This window comes from Nipponia nippon, unplaced genomic scaffold (assembly GCF_047370975.1).
Source record: "Nipponia nippon isolate SJK-2023a ecotype South Korea unplaced genomic scaffold, ASM4737097v1 scaffold_1, whole genome shotgun sequence".
Lineage (NCBI taxonomy): Eukaryota > Metazoa > Chordata > Aves > Pelecaniformes > Threskiornithidae > Nipponia > Nipponia nippon.
This window is the reverse complement of record NW_028262290.1, coordinates 91806451-91820139: the sequence shown is the minus strand read 5'-3', so window position 1 is coordinate 91820139 and position 13689 is coordinate 91806451. Positions and strand designations below refer to the sequence as shown.

At 39.9% G+C, this 13689-nt stretch overlaps 1 protein-coding gene across 2 annotated transcripts in view; it reads right to left on the bottom strand.

Moving 5' to 3' along the window:
* The window catches only part of GMDS (GDP-mannose 4,6-dehydratase), a 431344-nt gene that overhangs the window by 337557 nt on the left and 80098 nt on the right, over positions 1-13689 (bottom strand). The gene's annotated exons all lie outside the window — the stretch shown is intronic.

The following is a 13689-nucleotide window of genomic DNA, read 5'->3' as shown; positions in this document are numbered from 1 at the left end:
TTATGCAAGCCAGTATATTCAGTAAATACTTAATGAAAAAATAAGGTAATGTAAAGCTAGTATGGATAGCTGTATAGGAAGATAAACCACCAGACTGCTCCTCCTGTTGCTCTAACTACACCTTTGGAGTCCAAGTCTATTGCCAAAGATGCTCGATACAGCTCCACTTCAAAAAAGTCAGAGTGGTAAAAACTAATAGAAGTTGAGGAGTTCTTCATGCAATGGCAGATAGTACTGAATATAAAAAAAAAGTTTTTCCAAACAATCTGCTGTTACGTAAAACATACCTAACTTCTCTGCAAAACAAGTTGCATGTTAGGGCACAAACACTGATAAAGATGTTCTCTCTCGCCAGACCCAAGTGTTTCACACAAGCAGGGAACACTCAGTTGTTCCTAAGTTATAGCTCTTCGTTATCTCTGAAGAGAACTGAGAAATTTCCTGAAGAACTGTTTTCTGCCTGCTAAAATATAACACAGCAGCATCACAATAAGGTTAAACTGAAGCAACACTGTTTAAGCAAATCTGATTCCTAATTCAGATGGATTATCAATAAATACCAGGTGTACACTGTTTACAAAGTAAACAATCATCTCATTCACAGGAGACACTCAGTTAAGATGCAATATTGTATACAGATTCCCTCAAGATCATTGCTATAAACAGAAAAATGAACACAACATCAAGTGATCCTAAACATCCCAAAATGACAAATTATCTTTTTTTCCTGACCGATATATTTTTCAACATGGCTAAGTTGAACAACTATGTCTATTCCTAACATCCATAAAATTTATTGATACTAATGAAGTAGCAAAAAAAATCTCATTACAGTTCTGGAACTCAAACAAATCATGTTTCATCTTCAATTTCTAAAATGTTCAAGGAAAAATAGAAACTTGTGTCCACAGTCTATTGTAACAGTGGAATTAATCCCATATAAATGTGTTCTATCACTCCTGACCACACAGCCATTCTAAATCATAGGTTCTGTGGGCTTAAATGTACACGTCTCACTGCAACAGTTCTTTGACAGAAATGTTTTGTGTGCTTTAAGTTATCTCTGTGCTGTTTTACGCTCTAAAAAAATAAGCAAACCCATTTTTACTGCAGAAAATATTTTATTTCTCTTGTTTTGCATGCCCGTAAAACATACCGAGTAGCTTTAAGACACACAGTGCATTTCTTCCACAGATGAAGGAAGTTGAGAGGATACACATACATTTTTAAAGCTGCATAAACCACAAAGCCAAACTTACACAGAACAAAGAACAAATCTAGCGTTACTCAGCAAGAAGACTAGAAACCTGCACGCACACATACGCCCCAGCAGTCCTAATAATCCTAAAGGAAAAAGAGAAATACTGCTTTGTTATGCAAATACACCATTTCAAAATTGAGAAAATGAAATGATGTCATTCAAGCTAATATCCTTACCTCAATGGAAAAGGGGCAAGAGACAACAACCCTCCCTCCCCACCACCTGCCTTGCAAACATTTATTTCAGTGAATTTTGGCTTCAATAGGAGTCTGTAGCACTTAGTCCCAAGAAGAATTACAGAGAAAGTTTGGGGACTGCTTATTTTAAAAAGTTAGCATTTGTTCTGCCAACCTAATTTATCTGAATAATCAATGCAATGCATGTATTATTGTGCAGTCACAGATTTTTCATAGATTCCATTTCTAGTGTTTAGAACAGCAACTTCGTAAATGGTTTCTAAACATATAAAAACACAACCACGTTATTTCTTCGAAGAATTTAATTTGCCTCCATGAAAGCATTTTCAGAGGCATGATAAAAATTTTAAAACATGATATACCAAATTAATTTAATACTTAGCAAGAGAAAAAATGGATTGATAGCTTCATATTATTACTCATCCAATAAATCACATGCATTTCCTTCATTTAATATTAGTGCTTTACCAGTGTTCAAATAGCAGATATTGTATATAATTGTTATATCAACATTTTTCTTAAAATTGTCACTTTCATTTTAAGACATTACATAAAAATTAAAAAAAAACCAAAACACATGCAGACCCACTCATCCAGCTGCATGAACAGTAATTTAACCATAATAAAACAGCTCCAGAAGTCAGAGCTATTATATTAGCATTTTCTATAGTGTACAATGAACAATACTGAAAATCACCTACACTCGTGTAAACCTGCGTTACCCTCTGATCTCAGTAAATTGTAGCAGCTAGTATGAGTTGCAACACTTCAAAGTGAATCAAATATGCTTTTCTTTAAACCTGTAAGAAATAAATTACGCAGTGGTTTGGTTTTCTTACTAGTCTGCTGAAGGGGGTGGATGGATCACTAAAATATCAAATCTGAGAAAGAGAAACATATGAGAAAAGTTGTTATCGAAATAGAAAACTGCCAGGTATCACCAAGTTGTTGTAAAAATTTTTCAGGCAACTGGGTTAAAAAGCATTTGTTTACAGAAAGTAAAACCCTAATGAGGTCCATCAGAAATACAAATAGTAAAGCTAGTGCTCAGCCAGTATTGTTGCACTCAGAGCTGCAACAGAAATAAAATGTTTTGTAACTTTAAGATAGCACCCCATATTGACTTTTCCAGCCTTGACACAATTTCTAGATGACTCTAGTCACAATATAATAATAATTTCTCAACTTCTTTTCTATCCTCCTCCTATGATATCTTAATATCCCAGGGCTTGAGCAATAATTGACATCAAAGCCTTCAATTCCACCTTTTATTTTGGGATCATCCTACTACAAAATTTTAGATGCAGATGAGCGTACAACAATATATGCTAATGCCTAGATGACTGCGGCTATTTTGCAGCCATTAATTTTGTACTTAATAAATACTAAGTCAAATACTGTACTACTTCTATTAATCAAACACTTCTAGAGACAGATCTACAGCTTGACTCGGTTTAATAGCAAATCTAATTTTGGGGATCAGAGCAGAACAGACTGCAGCTCTTTTTCTAAAAATGCTGACATTTGAGCAAACCTTACCACAGAATGCTTGCCTGATTGAGGACTGACATTTCCTTTCTCTAACTCGCTTAACTGAAAAATAGGCATTCTGGCCAACTCCTACAGTACCCCAAGGCAGCTGTATATCACTTTCAGTTGCAACATGTGAATACTTTCTTTTTCTGTCTGTCTCTTTATTTTGACATGCATATTATGTTAGCTGATTTCAATCATGTTGCATGAGTGGATGACATACCTTAAAAGATTAAGTTTTGCCACCTGGGACTATTCCAGAAATTCAGTACTTTATAGCATCTCATACCCTTCTTCATCCTCTATGCGCCCGCACTATCAATAGTAGCTTTCTGTCCTATTTTATGCCTAACGACAAGTTGTTCAAGGCTGCAGTTGATACAAGTCAGCTTGAAGTGTCATTCCCCTCTCACTCCCATTACAGGATGGAGTTGCTCCATTGCGTACAACGCTCTGCTGCCATCTATTTGACACAAGAAATACAACGCTGCGAATGCCGCAACTGGTTTTGCCTTCCCTTTCCCCCAGCTTTCTCTTCCCCTGCAGCAGCTGTTAGAAGAAAACTATGAAGGAAGTTTTTGATCACTCCTCCCTGCTCATGCCCAGATGCAGAAATCAGTTCAGCAATTACTTTTGCATTTTAAAATAGCTACAATTAGAGCTGAGATTTGGTTATTGAAAATAAAAATAGAATTATGTAATAAACCACTCTTCTCTAAAAAGGGAATCAAATTTAACAGCCTTCTCCCATTTATAGCCTCAAACAAGAGGCCAGTTCTAAAGTTTGCTTTAAAGCAATTATTTTAAAATTTGTAATTTAATTACGTAGCAACAGAGCTCATTGAGAGCTTGATTTCAACAGCTATCCAGACCTAACTGGGGCCACAGCATTGAACGAACATGGATTCGCCGGCCGTCCCCCTTCACTACACCAGACTTAAAATTCAGAAGTCAGTTAGGAAGTCAAATTACGGAGCCTTAAAGCAGAAACCACACACAAAGCATGAGATGAAGGAGGTGGTACTTTATCCATCATCAGGGTCACAAAGATAAACACCACTTCATTCATCACAGCGTTCCCCCTGCTTTGTATGCAACTGCATAACACAGGAATAGCGGCTAAAAAAAGTCTCTTGCATGTGTAAAACTTCATGCAAGAGACACCCACTGAAGCTGCAAAAAAAATCAAAAGGAATCTATAATCTTCAGTTATAGATTCACGACAGCATACATTCTGCTCTTTAATTACCAAGCCATATGGAAAAGTCCTGTTTCAGGGCTCAGCCTCATCTTTTTCACATCCCTGATTAAGTACTCAAATACTTCGGTTTTTTACATGGTTGCTTTCCCGATACGCTTAAGTAACATATTGGTAGAAATGGGCTTCAGCATATACCCTGGAAATGATCCATAAGAAAAAACAACAAAATGGAAGATTAAAAAAAGCAAAAACGTAGCAAGTTATTCACACAAACTATAAATAAGGTCACTGTGATCCAAAAAGCATATGAACTCTTGTGTATTTTTCTATAGAGGAGGGAAAAATACCCTACTTCAGAGCAAGGGTAAGGAGAAAAGGAGGGGTTTTGCTGAGGGAGAGAGGGGACAGGTAAGGAGAAAATGAGAGAGGTGGAACAGGAGGGCACAGAGGCAACACCAGCCTGCAGCGGAAGTCATGGGAGAACTTCTGTGGTATTAAAACATACCCATAAACATAATACCTTCATTTTCTCATTGGTACTGACATAAATAGTACTTGATTTGGGGAGCAATTTGTTAATGCTTGTATTTGCTAATACATACTAGCACCATTGAGTGCGTTATTCCATTGTTCTTTTTATGTATTCATAACATTTGCAGCCATAATACATATATTTAACTATTAAAGTTAATCCGTGTAATAAAATTAATAGTTGCACTAAGTTCCTTAGTAACGCTTGGTTTTAAATCTATTTAGTCTGACAATACAAGTTGCAATTACAAAGATTGCGTAAAGTTGCCATAAATATTTAGTGGACCAAGTGAAGAGACATACAAAATTCCAATTGCTAGCTATTACTGGAATTACCTTTCTTCCTAGGCCACACACAAAGTCTGTTTGAACAGGTACTGCAAGTATTATATTAAAAAAATTGCCCAGAATAATTCAAGTGTAAAACTACCTAAAATCTGCCTGCTTAGAAAGAATTAGATTACTTAAAGCATTTAAGCTACCCACAGCAGAACAACACATATAAGCATTTGAAAGAAACACTTGAGAGGCTTATTCTGCCCTCTGGTGCACTCCATCCCACAAGGACACAGCATCCTGCACAAAACCCAGGAAAGCATCCGAGTAACTCCAACAGCCTGAAGTTAAAGCAGTTAAAGTGTGTGCTGGGCTACATTAAGACTGTTCATCACCTTACAGGATCATACCCTGGATGATACCAGCACGAGCAAAAGCAATAAAGCATTCTGCAGGACAGAAAGTAGCCCAGCTAATTTTTATTCTTTTGCATTTACAGCAGAGAGCCTAATTGCCCTAGCTATGGACCAAGATCCCATCATGTAAACCACTGTGCAAATACAGAATTTTCTGGTTTGCATAACAATTTTCTAGTGAGGTTTTGTCGACAAGGCTGGTGTTACGAGCTGCCATCCCCAGTAAACAGATGACAGGAGGCAGACAGGTACCAAAAAGCACGCCACAGAACATGGTACCACAGATCCATGCAGGGATCCTACTCTAATCAGAGGTACCCCAGGGCAGTAGGTTCTATACTTATAGTCTTATTATAGCACAAATCAGGTTTGGAAACTCACTTTTTGGCTAATAAAATGAACTGCCATACATGCTAAATTAGAAGTAATTTGATATCATCTTGAGACAATAAAATATTCTATAAAGCATAACTATAAAATTCTCTAACTCCGTAAAATTAAGGTCTGTTAGGCTTATTTTTGCCTACGAATAAGTCTTACTACACCTCTACAACAGAGTGCAGCTAATATTCTTTACAATTAACTAGACTAGATCTTGTTACACTGAACAGCCAAACCGCTTGTTTTATAAACACACACACAAAAAATCCATTAATTTTCTAAGAAGCTGTGAGCTTCTGTAACATTCATAACAAGCTTAAAACCTATGCAATAATATAACAGCACAAGAATGCATACTGAACGATAAGAACCACGAGGTACAGTACATACAACATTTATTATGCAAGCTATAACACACAATTCTAAGCCTTGTTACTAATGCAATAGTGGAAAAGCTTTACAATTAATTCCTTGATTTGTTTAGCCTGCAGTTTCATATAAGCAAGAGTGTATCAAATTAAAGAAAACAACTTTCACCATGAGGAAGCATTGCAGGATCGGAACCAAACTGGGTAAGTACACAGTTAGCATATAAGGACAGAAGTAGCATCATTAAGATTACTGATTAGTATTTATGCGCGATAAAAAAAATCCACCCTACAAACGAGCGGGGAACATACCTGTTTAACACATGGACTACAATACCAAAACATGCCTCCAGCACAGAAGAACTATTTTCAGAACTAATCTACCATATAGGCAATGGCAGCAATCACTAGAAGCTATTTTACTTCAGTGTTATTGAGATGGTTAAAGCTAAGTCAAACCAAATTGAAGGGTTTTCAAAGTAAGGATCCTAATAGAGAGCTGTTCTGTAAGGAGGGCACATTCCCCAATCTGGCTATTGAATGGCATGAAGACAGACCTTGAAAGGATTCCAGAACTCAACCAGAGACTTCAGTTCTCAGTTCTTAGTTCTGGGCTAAGTTATTTAAGCTCGTGCCTTGACTTTCCTCATAGTTAAGTACTCACTGGATACATGCAGTGGAAATATCTTCTCCATATGGGACTGCCTCAGAGTGACACCATCCTCTTCTACACAGACTTCCTCATAGATGATTTTCAACTAGACTAACTGCTTGGATAGAAAAGGAATGAGGGAAGGGGGCTGCCTCTATAATATCACTGACAAAACCTGCAGGAGAAAGTCAGCAATAGGTATTTTTAATTATTTGATTCACTTGTGTCCTAAAGAGAAGGATGCCAGCTTCCATATCATATCCTAAACACTGCCTTCTTCACCATAAATTTGCACAGCACCACCTCTCCCCAGCAATTGTTCATAACCACAGTTACAACTGCAGGAAGAAGCATCCCATAAAAGACTATGGTGGGAAATTAAAGAGAAGACCTGTTTCCCGTAGGGTTCATGCTCCGCAGACCAGGAGGAGACTGGGGATGCAAACAGGCTTTACAACATGACATAGTAGTAGATAAGGCTTTCTTCAGATAATGGGAAGAAACCTCACATTCATAGATCCTGGTCCTCACGAGGGACTTTCACCATCCCAATATCTGCTGTAGGGACAACACAGCAGGGCACATACAATCCAGGAGGTTTCTGGAGTGCATTGATAACCTCTTGACATAGGTGACTGAACAGCTCAGAAGGGGAAATGCTATGAACATTCGATTCTTACAGTCAAGGAAGAACTGGTCACGGCAGTCTTAGCTGCAGTGATCATGAGATGGTGCAGTTCAGGTCCCTGAGACAACATTAAAAAAAAGCAGGATCACAATCCTGGACTTCAAGAGAGCAGACTTTTTCCTGTTCAGGGATCTACTTGGTAGAGTACCATGGGATACAGCCCTGGAGAGGAGTCCACAAGAGCTCACTGATTTTCAAAGATCTCCTCCTCCAAGCTTAAGAATGGTCCATCCTGACAAGTACAAAAATCAAGCAAAGGTGGCAGGAGGCCTGCATGATGAGTAAGGAGCTCCTGACCCTAGCATAAAAAGAGCTGGAAGCACGGACAGGCAACCCAGGAGGAATACAGAGAGACTGTTCAAGTAGGCAGGTATAGAGGTAGGAAAACCAAAGCCCATTTGGATTTGAATGTGGCAAGGGACATGAAGGGCAGCAAGAAGAGCTTCTACAGGTCTATCAGCAGCAAAAAGACAGTCAGTGAAAATGTGGGCCTGCTGCTGAACAGGGCAGGCAACCTGGTGATAAAGGACACTGAAAAGGCTGAGCTAGTCCACATCCTCTTCACCTCTGTCTTCACTAGTAAGGCTGAGGTTAAGAAATCACAGGTCCCTGAGACCCATGAGAAAGTCTGGAGCAACGAAAACTTGGTAAAAGATGATCGGGGAAGATTTATACAAACGGGACACGCACCATGAGACATGGTGGGATGCATCCACAAGTGCTGAAGGAGCTGGCTGATGCCACTGTGAAGCCACTCTAGAAAGGTCATGGCAATCAGGAAAGGTTCCTGACAACTACAAGAAAGGTGATGTCACTGCTATCTTAAAGGAGAAGGATCCAGGGAACTATTGGCTGGTCATCCTCACCTTGATCCCTGGGAAGGTGATGGGGCAACCATTGCCAAACGTATGAAGGACAAGAAGGTGATTGTGAGAAGTCAGACATAGATTTATAAAGGTGAAATCACGCCTGACCAACCTGATAGACTTCTACGATGAGATGACTGGGTTGGCGAATGAAAGAAGAGTAGGCTAGGTAAGTGGACGGTGAGACAGACTGAAAACTTGTTGAACTGCTGGGCTCAGAGTGTTGTGATCAGTGGCACAAAGTCCAGCTGGAGTCCAGTCAGTGGACTGTGTACCCCAGGAGGTACATGATGACCTTGACAATGTGACAAAGTGCATTCTCAGCAAGTCTGCAGATGATACAAAATTGGGAGGAATTGTTGATAATGCCAGGTGGGTATACTGTCCTTCAGAGGGACCTTGCCAGGCTGGAGAAATGAGCAGAAGGGATTTTCACGAAGTTCAAGAAATGGAAGTGCAAAGTCCTGCAACTCCAAAGAAATGACGCCATGCACCAGTACCTGCTGGGGGCTGACCAGCTGGGAAGGAGCTCAGTAGAAAAAGGCTGGGGGCTCCTGCTGGACACCAAGCTGACCATGAGCCAGCAAAGGTCTTCAAAAACAGCATCTTCAGCTGCATTAGGATAAGTGCCACCAGAAGGTCAAAGGAAGTGATCTTTTGTCTCTACAGTGCTGAGTGGTGCAACCACTGTGAATTCTGGGCTCCCAGTACAGACATAATGGACCCACAAAGGGCTGAAGGATTGGAGTATCTGTCATACGAGGAGAGGCTGAGAGAGCTGGATTTGTTTAGCCTGGAGAAGTCTAAGAGTGATGTGTATAAAAGTACCTGATGGGTGGTGGAAAGAATAAAGATGACTGAGACAGACTCTTCTCAGTGGTATTTGATGACAGGAGGTGAGGCAATGGGTACAAATTGAAATACAGGAAATGCCATTTAAAAATGAAAAAGTTTGTGGTGGTGGGTGTTGGTTTTTTACTGTGAGGGTGATGGAACTGCAAAGCTGAGGGAACAGGTTGCTCGGGGAAGTTGTGGAGTCTCCATCCTACTTAAAACTTGACTGGACAAGGTCCTTTGCAACCTGCTCTAGCTGACTCTGCTTTGAGTAAGGGGGTTGGACTAGACAGCCTCCAGAGGTCCCTTCCAACCGTCAACCATTCTGTGATTCTGTAAAGTTATATGATGTAAACTTTTGCTTGCGTACTTCAAGTTTCTCCTCCTTGCAGCAATCACACTTTCCCACCACCCAGCATGCCAGCTATAACTTCAGGATGCAGCAGAGACAGAGGTGAGCACAGGTTTTTACATAAGTTGGAATTTTCCTCCATGGACTCTGAAGACCTTGTTGCTATTTTTTTTTTTTTGTTTCTTCATCTTCCCTGCTGCCACTTCACCCTCCATGGAGCATGAAAACAGACATAGTCACATTAACAGGCATGATGGGCTTGAAATCAGTTAGTAGTTCATAACATGTTTGGTTCACAGAAATTAGGGGTCAGTATTCAATGCAGATAAAAACACAAACTAATTAGAAATGAGTAAGTTCTTTAATTGTGCCAGCATGGGGAATGAGGAGACTAAAGGCCTCCCAAAACTGAGGTCCTTCTCTTTGGAGAGCACAAAAATATAGAAGGAAAAATGGAGGAGCTAGAGATAAAGCTGAATTCAATAGTCAAGCGTAAAGAGATCCTTACTCAAGTGAGGGGTTATATGCCAAAAGCTCCTTGATTTTTACATTTCAGCTAACAGTGGTAGGGTTTGCTTCTTAAAATTAATTTCTGCGTGACTCCATGCACCCATATGTCTCCAAGGACTTAAAACTAAATAGAACCTTAATATCCCCTAAACTAAAGAACAAAACACACCTGTACACAACTTCCAAGGTGAAAAAAAACAAACTAAGCGTTTACTGGCTTTTTGAAATGTAGTTGCATGCAAGTAAGATTTTACTCTTCCATAGTACATATATGTTGCATATGTAAGGAACAGCTATCACAGAAAAGTCAACACATTATTTTTGTATCTCATAAAACACGTTCACTGTAAAATTTCTGGCAACAAATGCCAACAGTAAGTAGGCAAAATAACCTTCTGCTACCCAATACAATTTAAAGACATAAACTGAGCAATTGTGACTATTTGCAGTTGTCCTGGTTTCAGCTGGGATAGAGTTAATTTTTGTCTTGGTAGCCAGTATGGGGCTGTGTTTTGGGTTTAGGATGAGAACAATGTCGATGATACACTGATGCTTTGGTTCTTGCTAAGTAGTGCTAAGCTGTTGCTAAATAGGTGCTAAGTGGCGCTCACACTGGTCAAAGACTTTTCAGCTTCCCCTGCTCTGCCAGGGGCACAAGAAGCTGGGAGGGGGCACAGCGGGGGGGGGTGCTGACCCAGACTGGCCAAAGGGCTATTCCATACCATGTGACGTCATGCTCAGTATATAAGCTGGGGGAGCAAGAAGGAAGCGGGGGACATTGGGTATGATGGCGTTTGTCTTCCCAAGTAACCGTTACGCGTGATGGAGCCCTGCTTTCCTGGGGATGGCTGAGCACCTGCCTGCCGATGGGAAGTAGTGAATGAATTCCTCGTTTTGCTTTGCTTGCGTGCACCGTTTTTGCTTTGCCTATTTAACTGTGTTTATTTTACTTCAATTATTAAACTGTTCTTATCTCAACCCACGAGTTTTCTCCTTTTTACCCTTCTGATTCTCTCCCCCATCCCGCTGGTGGGGAGTGAGCGAGTGGCTGCGTGGTGCTTAGCTGCTGGCTGGGGTTAAACCACGACACAGTACAGCCAAACTGGACTAGGTTATTAAATACGTGACTGCTAGGATAGCAATAGCCATAAAACCGCAGCCATTTCTTCAGTCCTATATTTAACTGCTCAGTGCAACAAGTTTCAAGTGCTAAAAGCATGAGATCTTTTACTAAGGTTACGTTGCCTTTTTGCTTAAGAAATTTCTAAAAAAATATTTACCAGCTTCACCATGTCAATACAACTCAAAAAAAAATCTTACAGCACAGTCAAATAGTGATGAGATCACTTGTCCTTCAGAAAAAAATAGTTACAAGTTCATATCTACATGTCTGCATCTACTGAAACATTGTGCAAGAAGAGACATTTATATCATTTTAGACAACCTAGCATTTGGGTAATTGATTTTCAAGACATTCAACAGAGGGATATGAGTACAGAGTTATGGATAACAGAATTTAGATTAAGCCACCTGCATGTTACCTATACATAATAATAGATTATTATTTAGAATCAATACACTGTAAAAAAAATCACTGCCATGAAACCTAAACAAATGAAAACAAATCATGGTCAGCACATCAGATTCCCAAAGCACCAAAAGCCGAAGCAGCAGCCTGTATAAAGACTGGATAGAGAAAATGAGGCTAAACTGTTTACTTAGTAACTGTGAAGTGAATGTGCTACTGTTTTCTGAACATCCAATGGAGATGCTACAGTGTGGAGAGCTAATTCTCATTTCTCACCAAAACAGACAGGAATGTACACTGGATAATTTGTTCCTACTGATGATATCATTCTGTTAAGTTTATGTTTTTAATAAGGAGCAAGTTTCAGTCTTCTCTCACTTTCTCCCATGTACAAGATCAGATCAGCCTCTTAGTGACCTACTTTATGACTCATAGTCCTCACTATTTATGATTCAGAAAAACGTCTTCTCTGACAGTATTTCCCAGACTACTGTGGGTTCATTCCAAGAACCAATTTCATCTTCATTGGTTTCCTACAGGAAACCAGACCAACTTCCTATTATTTTATTTTCCTTCATTTCAGCATGGCTCACATAAACTAACTGGAAGTGAGAGTGATAGAAAACTTTATTCTGCATAAACACAAGCCAACATAAATACCACCAAAAAATACTGAAGACGTCACTGGTTCAAAGTCACCAGAATGTGAAGCAAGCTAAGATTAGAAGTTCTTTTCCCTCCTTCCCCAAACATGATGCATCCAGGCAAAACCAGTAAATTTACATAACCAAATTTTAATGGTAAGAGCTGTTCAGGTCTCTGGTGAAGACATTCACCCCTATCGGGTGGCCAAGTTCTACTCCATCTTCTGACACTGGGAATTGTTTTAAAATGGTAAGCACTGTTGGACTGCTTTTAAGTCCTATCAATACTGTAGTCAAGCCCCGCAATCGCCTCAGTCAGCAGACTTGGAGTGCCTAGGTTCTCTTCTCAACTGCAACAATGGAAGTATTACTGGAGATACTAGGAAGCACTATAAGCATGCCCTAAAGAAGTCCACCTAGGCTTCCAGTAGGACTTCTAACATTGTCTAAGTGTTGGCCTGCTGCATTCAGGCTAGCTTCTAAGAGAGCCATTTGGATGTCTCCTCCAAGGCACATTAGATCTCCAACAGCCAAGACTCAGTGTCAGGTCTGCATTAGCTCAAAATGTTCATGCAGGGAGATACTTGAGGAATAAACTTTCCCAGAGCCCATGGCAGTGTCTTGCAAGAACCTATAGCAGCAGCATCACCACCACCCCTTCATGCCCTCCCAGTGCTGTGATTTGAGCTGTTGGCAGCTGCAGCAGCCACATGGAAATAGGTTGGGACTAGAACATTAGTACCATGCTACCACCACCTAAGGGACACAAGTAATTTCCACGGAGATTGTTATCCAATGCCCTAGTTGAAGAAAATAAATGCTGGAACACCTAGGTGTGGGACTGCAAATACCCAGCAAGGTTTGCTGGCTCAGGTTTCACTCTGCAAAGCAGCCGTTAAGTTGCCTTCTGGACCAAAGCTGCCCTTGTTCTTATACTGCTGTACGTAAGCTAATAAACCCAACCAGACTCATGTTTAGCACAGACCAAACTGGATAATTCAATCATGCAAGCAATTTAAAAGCAAAGTTATTCTCATTTCATCTCTATATTCTGCTGTTTCGCTTGTCAATAACTGCAGTCTTTCAACATGATTTCCTCTTGCTGGGTTTCAAGGCTTACAGAGCGATAGGAACAACACATTGCTTTTTGTAGGAAGGCTGACTTACAAAACTAAAGGCAACCTGATTTTCATGAGGCTTAAATGCTCCTTCAGTTCTCACTTCAAGAGAGGCCAGGGAATATTACCACTTAAGAATACTTACACATTGCACACAATAAGGACAGGACATATGACTGACAATTTATTTTTATGACAGTTTGCTACCTGGCCACCAGTTCCAGTCTGTAATCATGAAGTGAAGTATGAATGAGGTTTTTGCAAGTAAATAGAGGTCACCTGTTAGTAAACTGAGCTTTTCCATGATATATAGCTTAACATATGTAAAATGCA